Source organism: Antechinus flavipes, chromosome 2 (assembly GCF_016432865.1).
Source record: "Antechinus flavipes isolate AdamAnt ecotype Samford, QLD, Australia chromosome 2, AdamAnt_v2, whole genome shotgun sequence".
Lineage (NCBI taxonomy): Eukaryota > Metazoa > Chordata > Mammalia > Dasyuromorphia > Dasyuridae > Antechinus > Antechinus flavipes.
The window spans coordinates 205,652,597-205,662,348 of NC_067399.1; the positions used below are offsets into that span (position 1 = coordinate 205,652,597).

General features: G+C 39.2%; 1 long non-coding RNA gene across 1 annotated transcript in view; it reads right to left on the bottom strand.

Annotated features, from left to right (window-relative positions):
- LOC127548624 (uncharacterized) overlaps positions 1–9,453 on the bottom strand; it is a 28,486-nt gene extending 19,033 nt beyond the window's left edge. The window contains exon 1 of the long non-coding RNA XR_007950443.1: positions 8,160–9,453. This is a non-coding gene — a long non-coding RNA (uncharacterized LOC127548624). The remainder of the gene's footprint in view (positions 1–8,159) is intronic.
- Between the last annotated feature and the right edge of the window lie 299 nt (positions 9,454–9,752).

A 9,752-nucleotide genomic window follows, 5' to 3' on the forward strand; every position in this document is an offset into this window, starting at 1 on the left:
GTATATGTTAAATATATAGGACTGCTTGCCATCTAGGGGAGGGGGTGGAGGGAGGGAGGGGAAAAATCGAAACAGAAGCGAGTGCAAGGGATAATGTTGTAAAAAATTACCCTGGCATGGATTCTGTCAATATAAAGTTATTATTAAATAAAATAAAATTTAAAAAAAGATAAGTATATGTTAAATACACTATATGTATACATATTTATACAATTATCTTGCTGCACAAGAAAGAAGGTAAAAATAACCTGGGAAGAAAAACAAAAACGCAAGCAAAAAATAAAAAAGAGTATAAATGCTATGTTGTGGAATAAAAAGCTATTATTTAAAAAATCCCCAAAGTTAGTGCCCTCCCTCCATTGATTCTCACTTATATTAGATAGAATTTATTTGTACATGTTTACTTGCATGTGTGTTGTTTTTCCCACTAGACTGTGAACTCCTTGAGGGCAAGGACAAATTAAGTTTGTTAACTGACTGAATGATTTATTCAATACCAATAGCTTATTGAGTGTCAAAGATGAATTTTATCTTAGGTCTTCCCACAGTGGAGAGTGCATTATGGAAAATGCTTCATGGTCATTAATCCATTTGCTCCTCAGGAATCACTTCCTACAAAGGGCATTACTTGAATGTTTTCTCTCCTTCCACAATTTGTTGTGGTTATTTGTGTTGAGTCATGGCTGACTGTGATTTACTTAGCAAAGAAAGTGGAGTGGGTTTGCCATTTCCTTCTCTAGCTTATTTTACAGATCAGAAAACAGACCCAAATAGGGTTAAGTGGCTTGTCCAGGGTTACAGATAATTAATAATTGTCTGAGGACATATTTGAACTCAGGTCTTTCTGATTCCAGACCTCGCTCTCTCTATCCGTACCGTCCAGTTGCCTTTTTCCTAAAATTATTCTGTACATTTTGCACTGACTTAGTGATACATGTCTATATTCTCCCAATGTAATGTAAGCTCCTTGAAGACAGAGGCAGCTTCTTTTTGCTGACTTTGTATCCTGAATTTCTAATCTAATGCCTGGCACATTGCAGACATTTCATGTGTCTGCTGTTCAATTGTTGAGAAGTGACTCACCAAGTCAGGACAGGAAAAAGAGTTTAAATTCCCACTATCCCCAAGTCTAGGGTTCTTTCCTCTGCCTTCAGGACACCTCAAACTTTCTGGTTGAATCATCATTATGAAGAAGCCTCAGTTTCTTTCTCTGTAAAATGGGGACCAGGTATTTTAGGGTTCAGTTCCAATTCTGAATCTGATCTGTTGGAATTATTCCCTCAGGGAAGAGCTAATGTGTTGATCAAAAGAAATTCTAGGGAAATGAATAGCCAGAGAAGAGAGGTTTTTCTTAAATTAGCAACAACAAAAAATCAACCCCTCCTCCCCACAAGAAACCACAACAGACTTGGGGAATTTTAAGAAGCCCAACTCTAGGATCTTTAGCCTATCCTTACATTATTCCTTTGCCCATTTCCAACACAAACTCCCAGAAGATCCTGATGAACTGACAAGTAGTGTAACCAAATTTGGTGAAGGAATTCTGCTTTGTAGAGCTGAGTCTTTTGAAGGTTCAGAGTTACAATGGTTTCCAGGGTCCCTCCTCTTGTTGGCAGCCATCCTGTTTCTACTACTTCTCATAGTCACAGAAAAAGAACATAGACACTACATAGACCAGATTGGATTCTAATTAGATTTCCTCTGCCTTTATAACTAAGAAAGCTGAGGTCCAGTGTCAAAGGCACTTTTTCAAAGTCATAACCAATCAGCAGCAAAGCCTAGAGCAGAACTTGGGTATTTATTTGGCCTCTGAGACCAATATATTCCAGTTTAATTGGCGGTCTCATTTTGGTTCTCTATTCCGAGGAAAGATCCTCTAGGACCTCTTTAAGTGTCCTATAGCATGGATACTTCATTCTATGTCTAAATATTAATATTAACATTTCCCCAAGACAAATTCTTTGTTCTGGTTTCTGCCCTAACTTGAAAATGGGAGCAATTTGTCTCAGCAAACACTGTACTATTGTAATGATCCCTCTAGGCAACCTCCCCAGATTGCAGTCATACCCCAGAGTGCACTCTCCAATGAATATTTAGCAACCTGGTTACTTTGTCAGGTTCTAAGCAAAATCCTATAGGTAGCTGCTCATTAGAACAGTATTGTGAGGATGATAAATAATAAATGGGATATCAGTAACCTGCATATGAGAGATGTGAGTTGGCTTATCTATATGTATTCCTTATATGTGTAACTTACACTAGCATAGTGTCTTCCTAATGATGCTTTATATCCTTGGGGAAAGCTGTATCCTTTGCTTATGGGGATGTTTTACAGCTACTATTCTTGACATTTCATCACAGTAATGCCTTTGCTTTAAGCTGATTATGTCTCCTGGTTTACTATTAAAGATAAACTCAGTGGTGGGTGCTTGTGAGCTAGAGTTATTGAAATACAGACCCACAAGTTAACTGGGGAGCAGTCTGAGAGGAGATGAACTGCTGGGAACCCAACTTGCAAATTGGTGAGTGTCAAAGATGTTTTTACTTAGTTCTTTCTCTTTATCATAAGGTTGTATTCAGTCAATTTTTCTTCTTTTTCCAGAAATAACTGTGACATAATAATCACTCACCATATCAGTAAGCATTTATTAAGCATCTTCTACGTACCAGGTTCTACACTAAGTTCTAAAGAATACAAGTTCTTGCTCACAAAAATGAAATAGTTTCTGTCCTGAAGGAGCTTACATTATATCAGAGAAAACAATAAACACACATATGTATGTGTGTATGTATACATATATGTGTATGTACCTACATGTGTGTGTATATATCTGTATACACATAATACATTCAATTATAAATTGGGGAAGGGGAACAATCAGGAAAAGCTTCATGCTGAAGGTATCATGAAAATAGTTTTAAAGTCAATAAGGCACTCTAAGAAGCAGAGGTAAGAGCTGAATGTATTCTAAACATGTGGACAGATGGTTCAAAGGCAGAAGACAGTTTTTCGTGAGAACAGTAAGAAGTCTAGTTTGACTGGACCATAAAATGTGGGAAGGGGAGTAATGAATAAGAAAATGTAGATTAAGGTCAGCTTTTGGAGGGCTTTAAAAGTAAACAGAGTCACTTATATTTGATCATAGGGAATAATTTAACTTGAGTAGGGGAGTAACATGGTCAGACTTAAAACCTCAAGAAAATCACTTTGGCATTTGTGGGGAGGATGTACTGGAAAAGGGAGAGACTAGTGAAATAATCTAGTAGAGAGGTGATTAGAGTTTGAATTAGGGAGGTTAACTCACTATATGAGTAAACAGAAACTGTGGGAGAAGAAAAGAAGAAATGTGACAACTAGTGATATTAATGAAGTGAGGAGTCAGAATTAACACTGAAGTGAATCTAGGTGACTATAATGTGGGGGCTCTTGTAAGAAATAGAGACTTTCAGGAAGGAGGTAGTTTGGAAATGGAGAAGAAAATAATGAATTCAGCTTCTCTGAAAATACAAAAAGCATTCATAAAGATGTCTTTTCAAATATATGTCCCTCAATCAAGGAATAGATAACTTAACAATTTGTAAAAATGAATACAATGAAATGTTGCTGCACAGTAAGAAATGATGACTAAAGAATTCAGAGAAATATGGGAAATGAATTTGGAAACACTTGTGTGAATTGATTTAGAAAAAACAAACCAAGAAAACTATATATGTATATGTATGCATAGATTTATATATGCATTAGTGCAATACATATATTTATACATTTACACAATGACTACACAATATAAGTCAATATAGACAGTATCCAAAACTAATCAAAAATGCTAGTATCAAACTGTCAAGTTAAATGGCTCACCCATCTATTAATTTTCAATAAAGAAACTGTATTTTAAGAAATATGCCTTGCTTGAGTGTTTGTCAGAAAGTGTTTGTTAAACCTGAAGACAAAATATATCTATAAAATTTTAAGCCTAAAAAAAAAACGAAAAAGGTTTTCTAGGACAAAATTGATAGAAGCTTTAAAATTGTTTCACTGATTTAGAGGTAAAAGCCTTATATATCTGAGAAATGGTCAAAAACTAGGAAGAAAGCAAAAGAAAAGGAAACAAGCATCTATGTGCAAGTATTCTGGTGAACGAGATTAGGAAAAGATGTATGTATATGTATATGCACACACACACATATATATATACACATAGATACAAAATAAATGATGTATGAAAATAATGTACAAAATTAATTTATATTGATAAATTGGAAGGAACACCTATCTTCAAGGATGTTTGAGAGGGTCTCTGTAAGCATTAAAATACTAAATATATGTGCCAATATTATTACTACTATTATGAAGTCGGTGGCTTTCTTCGAATATCAGCTAGGGTCTCTCCTGCAAGAAGCTTTTCTTGGCCTCTTTATTCTTATTGCCTCCCTCTGGCAATTATCTCCAATTTTATCCCTCTTCTCCCCCTCCTTCCCCCATGTATATATATACAAATACATGCATATATACACACAATGTATATATACATACACACATGCACATATGTATATATACACACATGTATGTATGTATACACACACAAATGTACCTGTATACCCTGGTACAATGGACAGAGTAAGACATGAGTTCAAATCCTACTAAAGGGACTTTGTAGCTGTGTGACTCTGGCTAAGTCCCTTAACCCTGTTTGCCTCAGTTTCCTCATCTGTAAAATGAACTGGCTAAGGAAATGGCAAACCCCTCCAGCATCTTTGCTAAGAAAGTCCCATTGTGGTCCCAAAGAACTGGACATAACTGAACAAATGATAAATCGAGTTGTCTGGCTGTGTGTACCTCATTAGATTGTGAGAACAAGGATTGTCTTTTGTCTCTCAGTATCTCTAGTGCTTAGCACAGTACCTGGTACATAGTAAGTATTTAATAAATGTTTGTTGATTTAGTGGGTGTGTAAGTGGGCAAGTCACTTACCCAAGGGGGAAAGTGCCTACTTTTCTGGACCTGTTTCTTCATTGATAAGATGAAAGAGTTGGACTAGCTGGCCTCTAAGATGGTCCCTCCTAGCTGTCTGACCTTGGTGTTATTACTATTATAATGATGATTATCATCCTCTCCTGAGAGACATATGGTGGCTTGGAAAGAACCCTGGCAGGGAATGTAGTTCTGTAACCTCAGAGAAATTATCTTACCTCTCTAGGGGCTAGCACTTCTTTACCTGTAAAATGAGCAGCTCCGGCTTGGATAACCCAAGCTCTAAGGTCCTTTCCAGGGTAAAGATTCTATTGTGTCATGTGACGTGGGGCTGCTGTTGCTAAGGATACACTGTTTAAAGGTGTAGTCTATAAAGAATCATCTCCAAACAGATATTTCCTCAGGACTGCATTATCTTCCTTTAAATGCCTCTCCATTGTCCTTCTATTTGGGACTTCAAGGGCCAAAAACAAATTTCAGTGTTTCATCCTCTTTATCTAATCAGACTGAAACACATACACGTACACACACACACACCATTCTCCCTTTTGTCCTTCCTCAGTTACCATCTGAGTTGACCAGAGGCCTTAGGAAACAAAAGAACATTAAAACCTGGCTCCCCACTGGGAGATCAGATTCACTTCAGGAGAGAGGTTTCTTTTTTCTCCCTCCCACGACTGTTACTTTTTTAAAGCTTTATATAATTAAATACTGATGCAATTTTAAAGATTAATTGTTATAATGATGGATAATTAACATAATCATAGCTAGAATTTATATAATGTCTTACAAATATTTTCATTTATTCCTTGCAATAACGCAGAGAGTTAAGTGATATTATTATTATTACATATACAGCTATAGAATTGGAGGCAGCAGTTAGGTGGCTTGCCCAGGATCATACTATTTGTATTTGTTTGAGTCTGAATTTGAATTAAAATCTTCTTGACTTCAGATCTAGCACTGTACTCATCAAATTCATTTAAAAATAATTGTCAAGAGAAACCTCTGAGTTACAAATAAATATTTAGGACTCACTTTTCCTGTATCCTTAGACCCTCCCTCTGTTGATCCTTCAGGAGGGATGTTTGACAACACTCTCAGATCAAGTGATTCTCCATGGTGTTAAAGACCTGAATTCCCTGTTCATTGGGAGGGAAAGGTCAGCAAAAACCTTCAAATCAAAGTGTTTTAAAAATTTTTCTTTTACAGTTATTATTTTAAATGGCTGGGAAAGGAAACGAAGAATGTAAAGCCCAGTTTTGCTATAAATTTGCTTTGTGACCTTGGATTAATGCAAGATCCTCGGTTTTTGTGTGTGTGTGTGTGTGTGTGTAAAGTCTATCATGTAAAGATACTCTCTAAGGTTCTTTTCAGATCTGATTTTCTATAGTGGATTCCAAGATTACACCATAAGATCCCAACTTCCTTTGCCTTTGGGCCTTAGCCTGGAACTTCACCATACAAGGAAAACCACATTTGGTTTTAGTAGTCAGAGGTCCTAGCTACTATTTAGCTCCTTTATTAGGGAGGAAAGAGAAAGGGAGAGGTAAAGGGAAAGGAAGAAAGGCAGAGAGGTAGAGAAAAACAGAAGCAGAAAGAGATTCAGAGAAAGATAGACAGAGATATAGACAAAGCCAGAAGCAGAGAGAAACACAGGCGGACAAAATTACAGAGAGATAGAGGGACAGAAACAGAGACATGGACACACAGAACAATTGTAAGATAGAAAGAATCACAGAATCTCAGAGTTCAAAGGGCTGTCAGCATCAATCCAGTCCAACTATATCCCCAAAGCACTCCTTCTACAACCTACTTAACAAGTATTGATCCAGACTGTCCTTGATGATCTATAAAGAGAGGGGTGGCACAACCTTACTGTTATCAAGCCCAAATTTACCTCTTTGTAACATCTCTTACAGCATCTAGTTTGAGGTCAAGCAAAATAAGTCTAATCTCTATATTATATGATGACCTTTTAAATGCCTGAAGATATTTATCATGTACTACTATCTACCTCCCTTCTTCTCTAAAATCCTCTTCAATTTGGATTGCCCTCTTCTTGATGATGAAGATAATAATTAGCACTTATGTAGCAATGCCCTTTATAAATATTATTTCATTTTATCCTCTGGAAGGAAGATGCTATTATTCCCATATTACACTTAAGGAAAGTGAGGCTGAGAGGATAAATGACTTGCTCAGGGACATAGCTTTTTAAAGCAGAAAACATTTTGATCCACTGTACCACCTACCTTATTATCAATGTCCTTTTTTGAAATGTGTACAGACATACATTTCTAGATGTAAGACAACCAGGACAGAATACAATGGGGCTATCAGTTCCTTAATATTGGAAACTCTGGTTCTTAGGAGAAGCATTAAGATGGTCTTAGGTTTTTTGTTGCTTTTGGTTTGATTTTGGCTGTTTGACTTATTAAGGTTGTAATCCATCACCAACCCCCTCATTTTTTTTTTTTTTCAGATGAACTGCTAGCTAATGATGGCCTCCTCTCCTCTGTGTTCTTGAAATCAATTTTTTTGAACCAAAGTTTAAGGGTTTCTATGCATTCTTATTAAATTCCCTTTTATTAGCTACAATCTGATGTTCTAGTCTGTCAGGATCATTTAGGATCCTAACTATGACTTTGTGGCAGAGAGAAGACATGGAGAGAGGTGGGGGACATTTAGAAGGAAGAAAGGGAGGAAGAAAAAAGGAGTGAGGAAGAGAAAAAAACGTAGGGGAGAATGGGGAGAGAAACGATAGAGAAGAGAAGTGGAGGGAAGAAGGAATGGAAGAGGAGAGTGGAGTGAAAGGGAGGAGAAAACGAATTGGGACGGGGTGGGGGGGCCGAGAGATTTCAAGAGAAGTTTTCAGACAGTGAAATCTTCAGCTTGTCCCCGAGCCCCTAGTCCCCCTCGTGTCCCTGCCGACGATGTCTGAGTTGAAGGAGAAGGAAGGTTCTGCTTTGCGACCTTAGGAAAGCAGGGAGAATGGAATTCCGGGCAGAGTGAGGGAGAAGCGATGGGAAAAATAACTCTCACAGGGGCTGGTAGGTCAGAGGAGAAGAGGTTTTGGGGGACCCGGAAAGTCTCTACTGAAGCCGAAGAGAGGCGAAGGAGGGAGGCGCAGGTTGAGGCCGGAGACTGAACAGGATGGGGGTTGTAGCGGATTCTTATCACTCACCTTGCGCTCGCCACCGCAGCTGAGTTTCGACTGAGAGGGGGGAGCCCCACCCAGGTGTGAGTTCGGTCCCGGCCGAGAGTGGGAGGCCCGACTCGGCCAGGGTTCGAATGTTGGGTCCAGGCCTCCGACTCGGCCAGTACCTGGTCCAGCAGCAGTGACTCTGACTCCGGTTCCTTCTCATTTCCATTTTGGGGCGACTCATAGTCTTGGACAGCGCAATCCCCGTGGGCCCCTTTTCTTGAGCCTTCCTGCTGCCCATCCTTCCCGTCCTCCTCCTCCTGGCAGGCCTCAGTGTCCCGCTGCCCATCGCCCAGCTTCTGGACACCAGGGACCCCTGGGTTCTTGTTAGGGCTATGCAGCTGTCTCCGCGCCCGCCTGCTCCTGCTGCTCCCGCTGCCCATGGCCCGGCTCTGGCCTCCCCGGTGGGAGAAGGTTGCTGAGCCTCCCGCCTTAACGGAGAGCTCCGGGTATCCCGGCTAGGGAAAGAGGAAGGGAGGGAGAGGGTGGGACTGGGAGGGGCGGACGGGCTGGCGGGCGGTGAGCCCACTCTCAGGCCCTCCCTGCTCTCCATTCCCTCAGTCGCCCTCCCTCCCTCTTTCCACTCTGATGTATTCACTCATTCCTTCCCTCGTTTTGCTTTTTTCTGTTCATTCTTCCCTTCCCATCTCTTCTTTCTCTTCTTTTCTATTCCTTATCCCTTCCTTTCTTTGCTTCACTCATCTCCTTCTTTTTGTCCTTTCCATTTTTTATCTTGTCATTAATATTCCCCTCTCCTTGCTCTTCTTCCCTCTCCTTCATCTCTTTCATTTTCTCTTTTCCTTTTTCTTCATTTTCCTCATTGCTCTTTATTTTTCCTAACATTCTCTCCTTTCTTTTTCCTCTTTTCCTTTATTTGTTCTCTCCCAATTCCCTCCTTCCCTTTCCTTTATCTTCCTCATTCCCTTCTTTATTTTTCCCTACCTTCTCTCCTTTTTCCTATTCCTTCCTTTTATTTGTCCCCCCTCTAATCTCTCATGTATTTTTCTTCATCTCCATCATTCCTCCTTCTTTCTCCTTTGTTTTATTCCCCTCTCCCTTTCTTTTCTCTCTACAGTCTCCATTTTAACCTCAATTTTTCACTTTTCCCCTTAGCTTGGGCTGCTTCATGAAGTTTCAGGGATACCAAGGGAAAGGGAGAGGGAAGAGAAGTTTTCACATCAGAACCCAGCCTGTGTTTCCACTGAACACGCCTTCCTTTTTCCCAAAGCAGTACAGCTTTCAGTTGGCAGGGCTTCCCTAGATTTCCTCCCCCTCCTTCTCCTTCTTCATCTGAATTTTAGTGTGTGAAAGTGGGCCCAGTTAAAAAATAGTCTGTAATGATTTTTTTAAAAAGAAGAAAGAATAGAGGGAAGGAGAGTGGAAAGAGAACAAGAATGAGGAAAGGAAATACCAATATGTAATGATCACAAATATGCTCTTGGTTCTGGACATTGGACTAGAATGAAAACAAACATAATTTAAAAAATCAGACAAATTCCCAAATAAATGAAACAAGAGAAGATAGATCTGTAATTGTCTCAGAATTAAACTGGGATTCAAGAAATACAGCTTCTA